This window comes from Pteropus alecto, unplaced genomic scaffold (genome assembly GCF_000325575.1).
Source record: "Pteropus alecto unplaced genomic scaffold, ASM32557v1 scaffold164, whole genome shotgun sequence".
Classification (NCBI taxonomy): Eukaryota; Metazoa; Chordata; class Mammalia; order Chiroptera; family Pteropodidae; genus Pteropus; species Pteropus alecto.
The window spans coordinates 3,037,765-3,056,205 of NW_006439568.1; the positions used below are offsets into that span (position 1 = coordinate 3,037,765).

General features: G+C 39.6%; 1 pseudogene; it reads left to right on the plus strand.

Annotated features, from left to right (window-relative positions):
* Positions 1-15,961: 15,961 nt before the first annotated feature.
* On the plus strand, positions 15,962-16,080 carry LOC112483746 (annotated as a pseudogene).
* Positions 16,081-18,441: the final 2,361 nt, after the last annotated feature.

The following is an 18,441-nucleotide window of genomic DNA, read 5'->3' on the forward strand; positions in this document are numbered from 1 at the left end:
CTGAGGGGAAAAGAAGTGGAACGAAGAGATGGGCCCGAAAGCAAGCAGGAAAGGGCTCTGGTGTCTTTGAGCCTCCCGTGCTTGAGTCTCAACTTGGAAGATTGCGAACTTGCTGGTAGGCAACTCCGGGTAAGAGAAAAATAATGTCCGCTGCTACTTGCCAGGCGTCAACAAAGAGGAAATCCTGAACTTCCCTCTAAACCGAAAGTCGAGTGTAGTCCATCCTAGGACCACTTTGTCTACACTCTGTCTCTCATCTTTGTCTACATCTCTCCTTCACATCTGCCCTGCTTCAGCTTCTACCACTGCTACCACCCCAGCCCTAAGGGGTCAAAATTCAAAGTCTTGATTAATTCTCCCACACCCCCGAGCCTCCCCCAGCCACCCCCATCTCAGTAACTGTCAAGTCCATCCTTCCGTTCCTCAAGTCAGAAAACCTCAGAGTCATTCCCTGATGCCTTTCCGTTCACTCCCATCAATGCTGCTTGCAATTCAATCTCTCCTCACCCCTTCCACCTCTGCCACCCTACTCCCAGCCAGCGTCACTGCTCCTGTACCTCCAGGCCCCCGGAGACCTTATCCAGTCTCCTGACGGTCAACGCTCTCTGTCTAAATGTTCACCTCCAAATCGGACCCTCCCTTGAGATCCACAGGCCCCTTTGCTCCTGCCTGTCCAACATCTCTACATGAGCACTAATGGGCATCTCAAAGTAACAAGCACAAATTTAAACTCTTTATCTTCCTCTTTGACTTAGCTTTCTAGCAGTTTTCCCCATTTCAGCAAATAGGATCCTTGTGCTTCCAATGGCTCAGACCAAAATCAGTCTGTGTGTGTGTGTGTGTGTGTGTGCGTGTGTGTGTGTATGCGCCCGCACGTCTAGCTGCCTGTCTCTTGCTCTCGTACTTTCTCTCTCTCGCCCCTTTTCTCTCCCCATCTCTTCCTTCCTTCCTCCCCCATCCATTCCACTAGCACATCCTGCTGGTTCTGCCTTCAAAGCGAATCTGAAGTCCCACAGTTCTCATGCCCTCTACTCTGCCACGTTAGCCCCTTGCTCCCTTAGACGATTATAATAACCTTCCGCTCCCCGTTTCCCAGTTTCTCTCCCTACAGTCTCTTCTCAACCCAAAGAGCAGCGTGTTATTTTAAAGCTCAAGTCAGACGATGTCATCCCTCTACGCAGCGCCCTTCTCCCCGCTGATGATTTGTCTGAGAAGCTTTGCCCGCACAACTAGAGACAAACCGAGAGAGGAAAAGGTATGGTGGACTCTGGTGTTCATGGTTATTAGAAAGTCCCAGGATGTTCGTTCTGGTCCAAGGCTTAAGCAGAAAAAAAAAACAACTTGTTTTAGTTTTGCTTGCAGAAGGTTCACCTGTTCCAATGACAGCCAAATGCTCTGTGTTTTGTCTTTCTTCAGCCAATTGTCTCAGACATACTACTAGGCTAGTTGGTCATTATAGTGGTTCAGACATTTTATGAGAAGTAGCTCTTTGCTTTCTACATACTAAGGACTACGAGTTTGCAACAAATGCTATTAAATGTATCAAGCTTTCTATATCAACACTGATTTCATTTATTTAAATTCATTTTTAGCCTCACAATATTGGTTAAAAAAAATAGCATTTTTTTAATGTTTACATGGTTTTTGCTTGCAGTGCAATCTCAACTGATTATCTAAAGAAACTTGGGAGGCAGCTACTATTATCCAGACATTTCAGACGAGCAACTGGAGGCCCAGAGAGGTAAGCAACTTTCCCAAAGACACACAGGACCAAAACTAGAATTCAAACTCAGATCTGTATGTCTGTGAAGTCTTGCTCTGTTTGACCTCATTGTAATGTTATAAGTGAAGAGCTGTAGCATAATGAAGCCAAAAGAATGAGCTCTAGAATTGACTTAGAACTGAATCCTAACTGTACTACCATGTGACTTTATGTAGCTTGTGTTGTCTCTCCATCTGAAAAATGGGGCAATTAATACCTATCATAGGCAATTGTGAGGGCAGAGCGAGACGAAGTAGGTAAAATGTTAACACATCTTAGTTATTACCTTTTCTGATATGATAGATGAGGAAAGAAGAAACAATAAAATGAAGCGACCTACTCAAAGCTAAATTGCTATTAGCAAAAGACTCAAGAAGAGTTTAACTTTGTGAAATATCTGACATTTCACTTGCCATTTTCTGAAATGGAAAATTCACGTGATTAAACCTAATAGATCCTCTAGTGTCCCAAGTCCTATGCACTATTTCCCAGACTGTGAATGAACATTTGAGAACTGTAATGTGGGCAGCTTTTAATAATTTTGGTATAAATGTCTGTCTTTTAGGGTTCTCTAATCATCAGTGTCAGTAGGAAGAGAGAATGTTGGCACTTATAAATTTCAGTATCACCGCAAATGTAGCCACTTAAAACAACACACATTTATTATCTCAATTTCTGTAGGTCAGACGTCTAGGCGCAGCTCTGCTGGGAGATCTCTTCAGAGTGTGTCATGGGAATAACACAGTAAGGTATCAGCTGGGGCTGCCGTCTCATCTGAGGCTTGACTGGGAAGGACCTGTTTCTAGGCTCAATGTAGGGTGTTGGCCCAATTTAGTTCTTTTTGATTGTAGAACTGAGAACTTTAGTCACTTGCTGATGGTTGGCTGGGGATCACCCTCAACTCCCAGAGGCTGCTCATAGCTCCTTGCCACATGAGATTTCCCAACATGGCAGCTTGCTTCTTCAAAGCCAATAAGGAGGACAGAGACTCCAGCAAGACGAGCCCTGCAATCTATGTAATTAGCACAAAATCACATCCATGCAGTCACATATACTCTGTCATCTCAGTTATATGTGGTTGGTTAGAAGTCAGTCACAGATCCTACCCACACTCGAGGGAAGAGATTGCACAAGGGCATCCCCAGGAGATAAAGATCTTGGGGACCTCTTCTAAGTCTGTTCGGCACACAGGGGATGGTGACAGGTCCCCGTGGGGGGGAAAAAAAACCACTGATGATATGCGGTTGTAGCAAATAGGAGGTTTAAAAAAGTCAGCCCCCAGCTTACCACAGGTTTCTATCTGCCTCTGTCATTGACCTGACAAACTGGTAAGTGAAGTGACAGATTCAAGCCAAGGCTTTGGAAGTCTTGAAGTTCTACCCTTAAAATTGGTTCACTTTAGATATGTTATAACTCACTAAAATAGTTCTGCAGCTCTTCTATTTCTTACAATTTCCCTTTAAGTAGGCATAATTTATTTTTTTTCCCATGAGTTATATGCTGGCTGCATAACCTAATTTTTAACATTATCAGAGGCCTGATTATTTTCCTTGTTGTTTTAAATAACAAAAGAAATTCTAATTTAGTTCTTATTCAACCAAAACAAAACAGAAATCCCAATTTTAACATATTGTTATCCCCAGAAGAAATTGAAAAAAATCAAGCATGGTTGTTTCATTTTAATGCTTGATCTCTTAAATAAGCTGACAAATAAATGACATATTTTGATAGGATTTATCAAATGTTTATTATTTTTTGCTACCAGTTATTTGGGGGGTAATTATAGCTCTATAATTCAGTAAACATGTTCTGATGTAAACAACTAAGAAAATTGCATTTTTGAATGCTCCAACTGTGCCCGCAACATAATCAGAAGCAGTAATTTATTACTCAGACTAATAATTAGAGGTAATTAACTACTAGAAGCAATTAGAAATAGTAATTTCTTTCTAAACATAATGTAATGAGCTGCTTTTTGAATGCATGTTTGAATATTTAGCAACCAGTAATTACTTTTAGAGGAAAGAAAGAAATGGGGCTGTTTAGTTCGCAATCCTGGATGCCTTGCTCATGTGTCAGTCTGGCCATTAATGCGGAGGTTTGACAAGTCACTGGGTAGAATCCTCCTGAAAATGAGAGTTCTGTAACACACTTGGAAAAAAACTGTCCCAGGATTTCATATTTATTCAATAAGTGAATACATATTTATTGGGTATCTGTTAGGTATAATGTCATCTGTGCTAGGCCCTGGTGACATAAAAATGAACACAGTAGACACAGTCTTTTCTCCCAAAAGATCACATTTTAGAGAAAGATTTAGATAAATGTGGTACATAGCATGACAGGGAAGTAAGTGTGCCAAAGGAATCTAAGATAGAGAAGGGCTTTTTGTTTCGTTTGTAACACCTCACCAGAATTCTCTGGTCAGTACATAAACCAAGGTGTTAACTAGACGAGGAAGAGAGAGAAGAGCCTCTAGCACCAACGACAACAGAGATGAAAAGCCGCCGAGGTGGGGAAGAGCTGGGCACCTCCACGGAACTCAAGACCCTGCAGGCTGGAGCAGACAGAGGAGGGGGGGCGGGGGAGGGGGGAAAAAAAGTGTGGTCCGTTTAGACTACACCAGCCTCCTTAAGTCGTGTATCATCACGCTAAGAACAATACAGAAGCATTAAAGGTTCCAAGCTAGGCAATGACACGATCAGATTTGCCTTTTTAAGAGATCTTTCTGGCAGCTTATTCAAGACAGGATGAGAGAAGGCAAGAGAGGATGTGGAGAAGCCAAACAGCACACTAAGGAGCAGTCCAGTCAAAAGCGATGATTGCTGCAGCAACAGAAATGGCTGTGGGGGGCAGCAATGTAGACTGAGTCGTGAATACTGAGGAGTAAACTTGGCAGCGCTTGGCGAGGAATTAAATAAAAGTGGTGAGAGAAAGAGAAGGGAGCGGACTGGCACAGCCGAATGGTTGCAGAGCCATCGAATGACCTAAGGAATGACAACAGGAAATCAGGTTGCAGTGTGAATTGACAGTGCTTTTGGGGACACGCCGAGAGCTCCGGTGCCCAAATGCATCAAGGGTAGCTGTTGAGCAGGCAGAGTACATGTCCATTGGGAGTTTGGATGATAGGTCTCAGGTAGAGGTATATATTTTGGAGTCTCATCGGCATATAGGAGAAGATCTACTTGAAAGAATTTAGAATAAGGAGAAAATGGAATCTCAAACTGAGCCTGGAGAAACGCCATCTACACAACTGTAGCAACTAAGCACTCTTATCCCTCCTCAAGTCTCCCCAGTTATTTCTCAGAAGCCCAAGTAATGACTCGTACCTGCTGACACTTCTTTACTGTCCCGACCCGCAGGACCTAGTTATTGCGCGGAACCCGAGGAGGACCTTATTTATCCCTCCCTAAGTCTCCCCAGTTATTTCTCAGAATCCCAAGTAATGACTCGTACATGCTGACACTTCTTTACCATCAGCCCTTCAATGATAGTCCTCTGCCCACAAGTCTTCCAAGGTAGGCAACTCTGCAGCCACTGCTGCTGGTACCACCTTATGCGATCCACGTGCTGCTTTTCTTCCTAGGGTTGTTCTATTGTTCCCAAAGCTGCAGACCCTGAGGTGACCAACAGTGCTGTGCTCTCTGCGGTCTTCCCTGTGTTAATGCAGCCGCACTAACCTCAGTGCACAAGTGAGAATGTACCCTTCTGAAACTCTGGAGCACACATTCTCTTCATCCGGAACTCGCTGCTTGCTCACTACCTACGGATCAGGACTTGTCCACATGGCAGACTTAGGGGAGTGGATGCCATGCTGGTCTCTCCAGTGCCTCTTCTCTCATTCATCCTAAATCCATCTACTTATGGGGCCACGCACATGGAAACTTGACGTGAGGTTGACAGCGTGATGACCAGGTCACTGTATGAAACCCGTCTCTGCAGCCCACTAATTGTATATAGACCCAGAAGTGGAATTGCTGGATTATATGGAGAGATGTTTAAGTGTGCAAACCTGCAACTCGTAGACAAGCCCTAGAGATCTAACGCACAGCGTGGTGATTGTAGACAAGATTGTATTTAAACATCAGTCTAGATGTTGATTATAGCCACCATGAAAAAAAAGAAAAAGAAATGATAATTACATGACACAGTAGAGGTGCTGGCTAATGCTACAATGGCAATCATATTGCAGTATATGAATATATCAAATTAACACGTACTCCTTAAACTTACACATTGTTACGTGTCAAATATATTTCAAATTTTTAAAAATTCGGATTCCTTGGGTCTTCCTCAGATTTATTGTCTCCAATTCTCTGGAGACAGGGCCCAGTACTTTGCATTTTAAAAGACATTCAGTGATCCTTTTGTATCCTAAAGTAATTAGAGAACAGCTAAAATGGAACAGTGCAAAACTGTTTATTTGCCTGGTAGCAGAAAATGAGAATAGCAGCTGGGCGCAGGACAAACTAAGTTTTCTTAATATAATGATTTTCACAGTAAGTGTAAGACTTAAAGCCCTTGGAGAAGTTCTAATCAATAGAGGCAGGTATCGTGGGAAAGAAAAATGAATTTGGCTGTGGAAATGTTAAGTTCCTACTTTGCCAGATCGCTAGGGAAAATCACTTAAATTCAGAGCCTCAGTTTTTTCCTCTAAAAATGATAAAACTAATTCTTGCCTTGCAAGATTGTTTTAAGCATTAAATAAATAGCATTTAAAAGGTAGAACTTTGATGAAGGTAAAACTCTATGCATAGAAAAGCTATGTGCCTTTGCCTTGATGCGTGTTTTGTGAGTTCTCATCCGTGGATCACCACCACTGGTAGGACCTCAGCTCTGTGTAAACATCAAAATCAAGTCCGTGACCATGAGGTCTTGATAAGTTGAATTCTCAATGCCCTAAGAGGCTGGTTTTCTATTTAATTTTGTTGCAAAAATGCATGACTGCAGGATATCAAGCTAATTGCTGCCAGTGAGGGAAACAGGTAAAAGCCAAACAAATTTCCTCTCTTTGTTCCTCAGTATCCCCATTTTCTCCTGTCGGCCCCGAAGCTAGGCCCCCTCTCCACCCTTCCCCACAAAAAACTCATCTAATTCTATGAAAAGCAAGTTATCTTTATGTATTCTTTGAATGCTATGCTAAAACATAGTTCTCATAGAGTATTTTTTAACTATGTTGCCGTAGAACATTTTATTGTTGTAATATCTACTGGACTCCTGAACATACAACATGAGGTTGATTCTACTGTAAGAACACTCCTTAACTAACTGGGGAATATTATTACAACATCCTATCATGGACTGGCTTCATTTTCGTTTCACCTAGGCAGTGTTCCATTTTGTCCTCAAATATCTGCATGTGCATTGCATTTCTGTGGTCAGTCAACAAGCGCTTACCCATAGTAATTCCTGCTTCTGTGAGTGGTCAAATTATTCCACCAAAATTCTCTTTATTCTCTTCCACTGTCGTTTCTTGGCACTAAGAGTAAGTTTAATTCAACTAGGAATGAGTTTTGCTGGTTTCCTAAGGAGGCAGATTTAACCATCCACACATGGGTCTTGTGAAGCAAAGAGTCTTGGAAAACTGAAGATGAAAGAAAAGGGAGAGAAGAAAGAAAAGATCTTGCCTGAACCAAGCACCCTCTACGTGAAAAGCACGAGGCCAGGAGTTTTAGACTTAATGCTTCATTAATTAAAAACTTTCTCCACACCCCCAACCCCCTGCAGGTTCAACCTTAATCTCTCCCACCCTTTGGCTGCACTTACAGTGGAAATTTTATTTTGCTGGAGAATCCATCCAAGGAATGACAGAGTGAATTTCTTTTTGAGAACACAAGCTGAAATCCTCATCACTCAGTCCATAACAACCACTTACGCACCATTATTTGCTGGACCCCCTTGGGCAGGTGTCATGTAAATATATGCAGGAAGATCAGTTGCATAACTTCTTTGTGAATACTTAAACTTCTGACTTTGCTATGATGACTCTGATTCCACTCATAGTCATCCATAAAGTTGGAAGGATCTTTAGAGATTATCTAATCCATTATCCGTTCCCTGACCTTACAGATCAGAAAACTGAGGGCAACCTGGCAGATAGGCAGCCCCCTTAACTGTTCTACTTTCCTGTGTCCCCCACAGTCCTTAAAAGGGTTGAGAAATTCCACAACCCACTTACCAAGAAGGGGTAACTTGTCTGATATTTCTAGGTCTTTTATTTAACCTTCTATTAAAACCTATTTTAATTGTTTATATTGATCTACCCAGTTGTTTACATTGATTTACCCAGTTGTTTACATTGATTCTGAGGATCACTCAATATCTTAGTTCTGAGCAAAACTGAGATGCTTCCAAACCACAGCACTCCAACAACCAGAAAGCAAAATCGACATGTCCTGTCCTTTAACTAAAACCACAGTCATTTGAGCTCAGCCTAAAGGCATGGCCTTTCCAACACTATCTCCATTCTTCAGGGCCATTGTCAAATACCACTATGCACTGCTTGGCAATGAAAAGGCAGCAAAGAATGTGGGGTGATCTACGATTTAACAGTAGAGAAATGGAGACCTGATGACACCTTGAGACAATGACAACACAGAACCACCATCATCATTCTTGGGCTAGAGAGTCTTATTTTCCAAAAGCTTCCTCATTGAATGAGAGAGGAGTCCCTGCCTCTTCAAGTCAAGGGTCATTATGCATCAAAGAAATCCACCGAAGTGATTCCAAAAGCACTTGGGGTTCTTCTTTGTAAGATGAAATGGAGAAGCCCACAAAAAGCCTAACACTTAAACAAGCTCAGATAGATCTCACAGAGCTGGAGCTAGGAAGCTGAAGATTTCAGCTATCTTTCTGTCTCTCAGAGACCAGGTGGTCTCACTGAACTCCACTGCTCTCTGGCATCAGCCCCAGTCTCTCTTGGCTGTCTTCTCTGGTCAAGAACCAGCCCCATCCCCAAGGCTCTACATGACTCCCAGATATGCATCGTTAATATACTGATGCCTCTGTGTTTCTTCATTCACCAGTACAGTGATTTATCTTGGGCTATGTGTCTTTCTCTGGTCCACACAGCAATGGCCGGGCATGGGTTATGAGGTTCATGTGGCAAATAATTCCAAGGATTGAGTATGAACAGATTAAACTAGAAGAGGAAGTCGGCATGGCAAACTGCACCTTCAGTGTAACTTTCAACTATGTAAGTGAATTTTTCAAGACCAGTCATTCATGGTTTCCTCCTCCCCTCTCGACTCAGCTTCTTTTTCTAAAATATTGGAGGATGAAAGAATCAGGGGTAGGCCCAAAACAAGAATTGGGAGATAATTACATAAAGAACTAGCTCGAAGATTTGAATTTAAAAAAAAAAGGCTACATAAAAGTACCTATAAGGCGATGAGAAATAAGAATAAGAGATTGATTCTGCCTGGGAATTTACTCACGTGTGGCTCAGAATTTCCCATTTCTAGCAAAGTTTGACAGTTTGTACAAGAGCTGAGGTCAAATCCGCATTGACACAAGCCCACCTGCAACATGAAGCATGGGTGAGAGGCAACATAGGAGTGGCAAAAGCAATTCATAAGGCTTGGGGGTGATTTGGAACTAAATCCTAACCTGAGAATTATAGAGCCTTGTCTATGAGGTTCAGGTTGAATTTGATTCAAAGAAAATAATGCATTCCTCTCCAACTGGCATCCTGGATAGAACTTATTTTGGCTGAGACAAGCCCAAAATGTGGCCAATGCTAAAATCGATGAACAGCACTTCCTGGCCAAGGATAAGCAGCTAGCACTGCCCCTTCCCAAAGCTCCATCTCTTACAACCTCCCACAGCCTTTCTTCAACCCCTTTTGTTCAGCAAATTATAATTGCAGCCATCAGCTATCGAGATATGGATTGATCTGGGAGGCGATGCCTGCGAGAAGGGCTTTTCTTTTCCACCATATCCATACAATGACGTCGTCTCATGTCTTCTCCAATTTAAACTGAGTTCTTTACTTTCTGTGTGTGACCATGGATTCCAGAAGAAATTATCTTCCTTAGACTAAGCTTACTCTACAGGGTTTCCTCATGGGATTCCAGGGTAGAGTTTATGTAAATAAAAACCTACTTTCCAATTGATTCTCAAGGTCATTTCAGGACTGCTGCATTTGGAATTGATCTGCCATGAGCGTTTGCTCTGAGTAACTTTGTCTCAATCTCTAAAGCTCTGCCAGGGTCTGAAAGAAGAAATTGCATTCTGTTTAAGATGTACATATTTAAAAATGTCTCCATCCCATTTAATACAGTCAGAATAGAAAATGAGTTGGTCTGAAAAAAAAGGTGTAAACATTGTTACAAAATCGGATTCAAAAACACAGCGAAAACAGCATGACTTCTAGAAGTCAACACACCCATCTGTCAGTCACCACCCGTGCAGCTCTGGAGGCATGGTTTAGCAAATACCTTCCTCGACAGGCTAAAATGAAAATTTAATTAGACAATGTTTGTGATGTACCTAGCTCAGTAGGTGCTCCAGGTTTGCCTCTTTCTCTTTGTCCCTCCTTTAATAAATGAAATATTCAGCAGAAACTCAGTATCTAGAAAATGAAGATATGGCTGTGGTGTGAACCAGGGCAAATGTGGTAAACTTCCATTCATTGCTCATTCACAAAATCTTTATTGAACTCACTTCAGTGGTAGATCCCACTCAATAGTTTTCAGGCCCAGTATTGGATGTTGTGGGTCATACCAAATTTAAAAACAGACATGGATTCTACGCTTAAGAAGCTTAAAGTCTAATATATTGTAAAAGACGTATATTTAACGCATTAAGGTCTATGTGAGGTCATAATCTGTGATCTAGAAGATGTACAAATAATTACTTTGGGATTTCAGAAAATAAGAAATGATATGTACTGGCTAGAGATAAAGAAGGAACTGTGGGCTGGAAATAAAAACACATTAGTGTGACAAAGCATTTAAAATATCCTTAAAAGACTGAGTTAGTTAGGGTCACTAAATAGGAGATTCTATCTATAAGAAATGCATAAAAACAGAGCTGAACTTCCATGTTCCGAGGGCCTACTATGGGTCAAGGATTGTACTAAACACTTTTCAAACATTTTCTTATTAACCTTCACCCTAATACTACAAGGAAGATATTGTATCACCTGTTTACAGAAGAAACCATCTCTCAAGGAGCAAATGACTTGCCTGTGGTCACGCAGTGAGAGCCGAAGCTAGAATTTGAGCCCGATTGATCTGACTCTTAGGAGAATCACTATGCTATGCAAAGGAAATCCAGGATGTATATGGCAAACAGGCAATTGCCCAACTTGGCTCAAGTTTGGAGTGTTTAAATATAGTAAGAGATACATAGGGAAAAAGAATGGTCAAAAACTTGAGAAAACCCACCAATGTTAGCTTAAGACTTTTGGCCTTTGCTTGTATTTCAGAACTAATTCAGGAGACAGGCACAAAAAAAGATAGCCTGCATGTTTTCCATTAAAGAAGGCTTTGAGCACAAAGATAAAAATGAGAAAGAATGATTTTCTTTGGATAAGTACCCAGACGTGCAATTGCTGGATCAAAAGGTATATCCATTTTTAATTTTTTTATAAATGTATTTATTTAAATTAGTTTCAAGTATACAGTACATTGGTTAGATATCTATATTGTTCATAAAACGATCCCTCCAATTTCTCCCTCTCTCCCGTGGCCCTCCCCTTAGCCATCCTATTAACGCTAACTGCATTCCCTGTACCACACTTCCCATCCCCATGCCCAAGTATCAACTACTAATTTGTACTTTTTTAACCCTTCATCTCATTCTCCCAGCCCCCCAACCTCCCTCCCCTCTGTCTGTCACCAAATTGTCCACTATATTTGTGAGTCTGTTTTTGATTAGTTTGTTCTTTTTGTTCCTTAGTTACCACATATAAGTGAAATCATATGGTATTTATCTTTCTCTGTCTGACTTATTTCACTCAGCATAATAACCTGTAGGCCCATCCATGTCATTGCGAATGGTAGGATTTCATTTTTTTTAATGGCCAAGTAATATTCCATTGTGTATATGAACCATAACTTTTGTATCCAATCATCTGTTGATGGGCATTTAGGTTGCTTCCATATCTTGGCTATTGTAAATTGTGCTGCCATGAATATTGGAGTGCATAGATCTTTATGAATTATTGTTTTGGTTTTTTCTTTGGGTAAATACCCAGAAGTGCAATTGGAGGGTCAAAAGGTATATCCATTTTTAATTTTTTGAGGAACCTCCAGACTGTTTTCCATAGCGGCTGTACCAATTTGCAATCCCATCAACAGTGTATGAGAGTTCCCTTTTCTCCACATCCTCACTAACACTTGTCATTCTTTGATTTATTGATGATTCCCATTCTCACAGGTGTGAGGTGATATAGCCAGGATATGGAAGGAGCCTAAATGCCCATCGAGAGACAATTGGATAAAGTTATGGTTCATATATATAATGGAATATTACTCAGCCATTTAAAAAAATTAAATCCTACATTTGTAACAACATGGATGGACCTAGAGGTTATTATGCTGAGTGAAATAAGTCAGACAGAGAAAGATAAATACCATATGATTTCACTTACATGCGGTATCTAAGGAACAAAAAGAACTAATCGAAAACAGATTCACAAATATAGAGGACAATCTGGTGATGGTCAGAGGGGTGGGGGTTTGGGGGCTGGGAGAATGGGGTGAAGGGTTAAAGAAGTACAAATTAGTAGTTGACAGATGGCCCAGGGATGAGGAGCACGACATAGAGAATGCAGGTAGCATTAATATAATGGCTAGGTGGAAAGCCAGAGGAGAGAAAGAGCGATTAGGGGGATCGTTTTATAAACTATATAAATATCTAATCAATGTACTGTGTACTTGAAATTAAAAAAATAAAATTTTTAAAAATGAGAAAGAATGAGTAAAGGGTCTCTAGCAGGATTTTTCTCTTATATCAGCAAATAAGTCAATCAGGATAGTCTAGGTTAAGCCCCAATTACAAATAACCCCCAAATATTAGTGGTTTAAAATAATATTTTTGCTCATATCACATGTCTACTGAGAATCAGCGAGAAACCTCTTCTTCAACCTGGATGTCTAAATTCATTGAAAATATCTTTCAAAAATGAAAGCAAAAAAAAATACACATGTCAGATAAACTAAAGATGAAGTGATTCATCGCCAGTAGCTTGTGCTTCAAGAAATATTAATGGTAAATTCTTTAGGCAGAAGAAAAATAATGCCAGATGTGAATTTGGATTTATACAAAGAAATGAGGACTTCAGAAAGGGTAAATATGTGAATAAACATAAAAGGCAATTTCTCAATATTCAAAATCTTTAAGATATAATCGATTAATATAAAAACAATAATAAATTAGTGTGGGGCTTAAAATATATGTAGAGGTAAAAGATGTGATAATAGTACAAAGAATAGGAGAATGAAATTAAAGCGCAGTTATAATTTTTATACATTACCTGTAAAGTGACATTATATTACATGAAGATAGAGTATGGTTAGTGAAAGCTGCATATTGTAAACCTGAGAGCAACCATTACAAAGTAAAACAGAAATACAGTTAATAAATTAATGGCGAATATAAAATAGAATTCTACAACATACTTAGAAGATCAAAAGAAGAAAAGTAATAGCAAAAAGATGATACATGCAGGAAAAAATAGCAAGAAGGTGAATTTAAACCCAAACATATTAATAATAGCATAAGATGTGTCTAAACATTCTGACATAAAGAAAATAAAAGAAAAATATGCATTCATTGTAATGTATGCAGAAAACACATTTAATAAACTAACACTTCTTCATGATTATCAAACAAAAGCTCTCAGCAAACTAGGAATAGAAGGAAATTCCTCAACCTTATGAAAACATCTGCAATAAAACCTACAGCTAATATCATATTTAATGATGAGAGACTACAATTAATGTATTGAACGGTGAAAGACCGAACACACGTTTAATGGCTGAAGATACCATATAATCAGCAAGACAGGGCTTTCTGCTCTCAGCAGTTCTCAACACCATGCTGGAGGCCCTAGACATTGTAGTAAGGCAGGGAAAAAAGGCATATGGACTGGAAAGAAAGAAAACTGTCTTCATGTACAGAAGAAATAATCGTGTACCAAACAAATCCTAAGGAACTTTAAAAAAAAAGGAGGAAAGATAAAAGGGAAATATAAAATCAGTTGATGTCTATATACTATCAATGAACAGTCGGATATTGAAATTTTAAAAGATACCATTGACAATACCGTCTAAAAAACATGAGCTGCTTAGAGATAATGTTTTAAATTATGTTTAAGACCTCTACACTCATGTTACACGAATGTGCATAGCAGCTTTTATTTGTAATCACCAGCTCTGTGGTTGCCCGGGTGTCAGTCTGGGGCCACGGTGGAGACTGACCAGCAAAGGACACGAGCAAAATTGGGGGTAGTGATGGAAATGTTTTATATAATCTATGTATTGATTATTGTGTTGGTTACTTAGTGTATGTATTTGTGAAAATTCGTTGAACTGTACCCTCTAAGTGGATGAATTTTTGTATATAAATAATAGCTCAAAGTTGGAAAACAAAAAAAGACAATAAAATTTTTAAAGAGGAAAATATAGACATCATTTTTGGGGGGAAATACCAGATCACAAATATGGAAGGTGTAGTCCTAAAAAGCAATATTAGCATAAGTTTATCTGTACTGGGCAGTGACGTGTTCGAATAGCCATGGGGAAAGCAGAAGTTTTGCACTCTGAGTGAGAGTCAGTTGTTCTAAAACCTAGGTACTGAGTATTTGTGTAGTCAACAAAGATATTCTCTTTCTTTTGAATAAGGTAAGATTACTGTTTCCCAGTACAAGTGTCAAATACTATTATTGAAGTTCTAGAATGATCCCAGCTAAGTAAAGAAATAACCTCTGGAAAATATAAAAACGAATGTAAAACTAATGAGAAAATAAAACCATGATGGTGAAATCTTAGAATAGGTTCGAATGCAGGTGTAATAATATGTTTTATAATAATTCTATTTGTGCTTTGCCTACAGTTTAATGTGTATATGATTTAAAAGAATGTTCCTAAATTTGAAGTTGCAATTAATTATTTGAGGGAATTTAATCAAATTTAAGTCAATAATTTTAATACCGAAGATGGTTTTCGAACTTTGATTCTTAGATATATGAATCTAATAAATTGCATATTAAATAAGTTATAAATGTTAGTGAGTATTTATATCTATATTCACTAATAAAGTATGCCTTAGACATTAGAAAATTTATTAGTACAGATGAGGAAAATAAAGCCCATAGACGTTGTCATTTGCTTAGTGTCACAGGACTCTCTGCCTTCTGGGGCCCATATATTTCCTTCTATGTTACATCATCTCTTACAATAAAAGGAAGAATGATTAACTATATTCTAGGAAGAGAAAGATAACACAGAAGTGATTAAGAAATGGGCAGTGATGATAGATGAGCAGAAATGTCATCGGCCATGTGGTCTGGTAGGAAAAGCATTGGACCAGAAGTCAAGGGAGCTGGATACTTGCCACGGGACCTCTCGTTAGCTATGTGAACTACAAGTAACTTCACCTATCTAGATCATCTTTTGCTAATAAAGTGCCCGGCTATAAAATGTCCAGATACTTTTCACCTGAAAATATGAATGCTAAAAGTGGCATTATACCCAATGTTGCCGTCGCCTCCACACATATGAAGCAATAAGATAAAAGAAAAAAAATAGAAATTTTCAAACATCAAAGCAACAGGAAAATAAAGGTCGATGAAATCAAAAGGAAAACAAATACAAAGACATTCAAGTCAAAGTTCGATGTAAATGTAAACTTCAAGGTGAAGTCCAATGACAAGTTTCTCTCTAAGTTTTCCTGGAAGCCAAAGTAAAAAGGGAAACAATCAGCTGTAACAAACAGTATTGCACAGTAGTTAAGAAAGTCGGCTTGGAAATAAGACTTCCTCGGTTCATATCCCAAATCATCGCTTACCAACTGTGTGACTGCAAATAGGTTTTCTTATCTGGAAAATCAGGTAATAATAGCACATGATTCATAGAATTGTTGCAAGTATTTACATAAGTTAATACTTGCTCATTATAGTTCATTCATATACAACACAGTGCCTGGCATGTAGGAGTTGGTAAGTGATAGGTTTTAAAAAATTTTACTTTTGTCTATGGCCATGCTACCCTGAACAAGCCCGATCCCATCTGATCTCAGAAGCTAAGCAGGGTTGGGCCTGGTTAGTACTTGGATGGGAGACCACCTAGGAAGATGAGGTGCCGTAGGTATAAAAAATAAAAAAATAAGGGATTGTGAGCTAACAAGGTCTTTGCAATCTGTGAGGTCAACCAAGGGTTGCCTCCCCCCCCCCCAAAAAAAATTACTTTTTACGTACAATACAAGCATAACAACCCCACCCCCCAAAAAATTACTTTTTACGTACAATACAAGCATAACAATTATTTAAGAATGGTAACTCCAACCGATTCCTATTTTAGCAACACACTAAGAAAATTATATAACTGTTTAAGACCACTTTGATGTTTATTAATGACTTGTACTTGCCTAGAAGCACATAGCAATGTGTGGAAAAGTGTTTTTTAAAAAAATATCCCAAGAATTCAGCACAGTGCCCAGACCATAGTAAATGTTCCATAAATGTTTGTTGAATGACAAGGTATGACACTGAGTGCCAGTAATAATAATAACATTTGAAAACTAACACACTCTTTGATTAGCTTCCAAAGAATTTTCTCAGATCGCTTGGCATTTTTCTTTTCTTTTGAAATCTTCGAAGAGAGTATTTTTGATGCAGAAGTGAGATGATGAGGATATGAACTAAGTAGCTCTCAGCCCCCAAATCTTTCTGAGATGATAGGTCCTTTGCATGCATTAGGCTGCCATTCAACAAGTATTTATGTAGCACCTACAGCGTGCCCGGTTCTTCACTAAGGTCTTAGATGCAATGATGGGTAAGGTAGAAGGCCTTCAGGGAGAGAACTTCTCAATGTCAACATCAAGAACCATGACTTTAAGGAGACTATGATCCAATAGAAAAGACAAGACATACACCAATAAATGTATTAGTGCAAGACACAGGCACACATCATAAGACCTACATGCTTCAGAAAAGAGCTACAGAAATCCAGAGCAGGGTGAGGCCACATAAGCCAAAATATTCAAAACCAAATACCGAAAATGAAGTATGCAGATGAAAAACCCATTCTGACTCTGCCAAACCTGTGTTTTTTGTTTCCCCTTTCAAGGCTACCGTGAAATAGGTCAGCAAAAACAAATTCTGTAACAAACCCTAATGAAAGTCGCAGACAATTGAAATCTTTCTTCGGTGTTTGACACTTGTCTCAGGAAAGCCTGTTATGTGTCAACTCTGATAGAATACAACAGTCCATGTTTAAACATGCCATCTCCTCTCGTTGTCTTTCCAGAATGCACCCAATTCATCTTGAGTGAGGTGAAAGACATGGTCAGATTTCTAAGTGATGAAATCATTCAAAAAGAATCTCACCACCACATGCAAGATATTGCTATATTAATATTTGATTCGAGGGACTGTGGGACTGGTTATCAATAATTCAGTCATCATTTAATATCAGAGACAGGGAATGTACCTGACTGTTGTATTAGTTTACACATTAGAGTGACTAAAATGTAGCACATGATTGCCACTGTCACATTTCTTATGTTACATGAGGGCGGCATGGCTGACGAAGGCTGTGATGATATACCCATTCTGCCACCCAGATCTATAAAATAATTGGGAGCAGCTAGACCAGCCCTACTAGGAGAAGTCGTAAAAAGAAACATAGACTAGGAGCCTGCTTTAATTCTTCTAGAGGAAGCAGACTCGGAGATGAGGATTCAAATGCAAGCCATTTGTTTGGAAGGTGAAGAAAATGCTAGCAGAGGAATGAATGAGACAAGAGGAAAGGAGAGAAGGTAGTTAAGGGTGTGTAATTAATCCAGCCACCCCTGTGGATATCTGGAGTTCAATTCCATGGCTCACTCTGACAGCCAGTGTAAAATACTTCCCTCTGAGTTAGCACACCCAAAGGATGAGGAAGCTGGGTGTTTATACAACAGTCCCCATGAGTCATTGTTCTCCAAGAGTGTAATTCTCCAGTATTCTCAACCCACCACTTGGGCAGGAAAAGCATGTCTCAGAGAGAAAATCCTCAAGCACAGGAATGGCGGGTTGGCAGATGGAAATGGGGGATGTGTCAAAGCTTTCATCTCAGTCCGTTGAGGCTGCCATAATAAAATGCTATAGACTGAGAGGCTTAGACAACAAACATTTGTTTCTCACAGTTCTGGGGGCTGGAAGTCCAAGATGAAGGTGCTGTTCAATTTGGTTCCTGGTAAAAGCCCAGTTCCTGGTGTACAGATGACCTCTTCCTCCCTGTGTTCTCACATGGTGGAGAGAGAGTGAGTGTCCTCTCCTTATACGGATACTAATCCCATCATAGGGGCTCTACCTGTATGACTTCATCGAAATCTAATTACGTCCCAGAGACCTCATCTTCAAATACCATCACATTGGGAGTTAAGGCTTCAACATGTGAATTTTAGAGAGACACAAACGTTAAGTCCTTGACAACACTGGTGGTATCTGTTACTAAGTCATTCTGTCT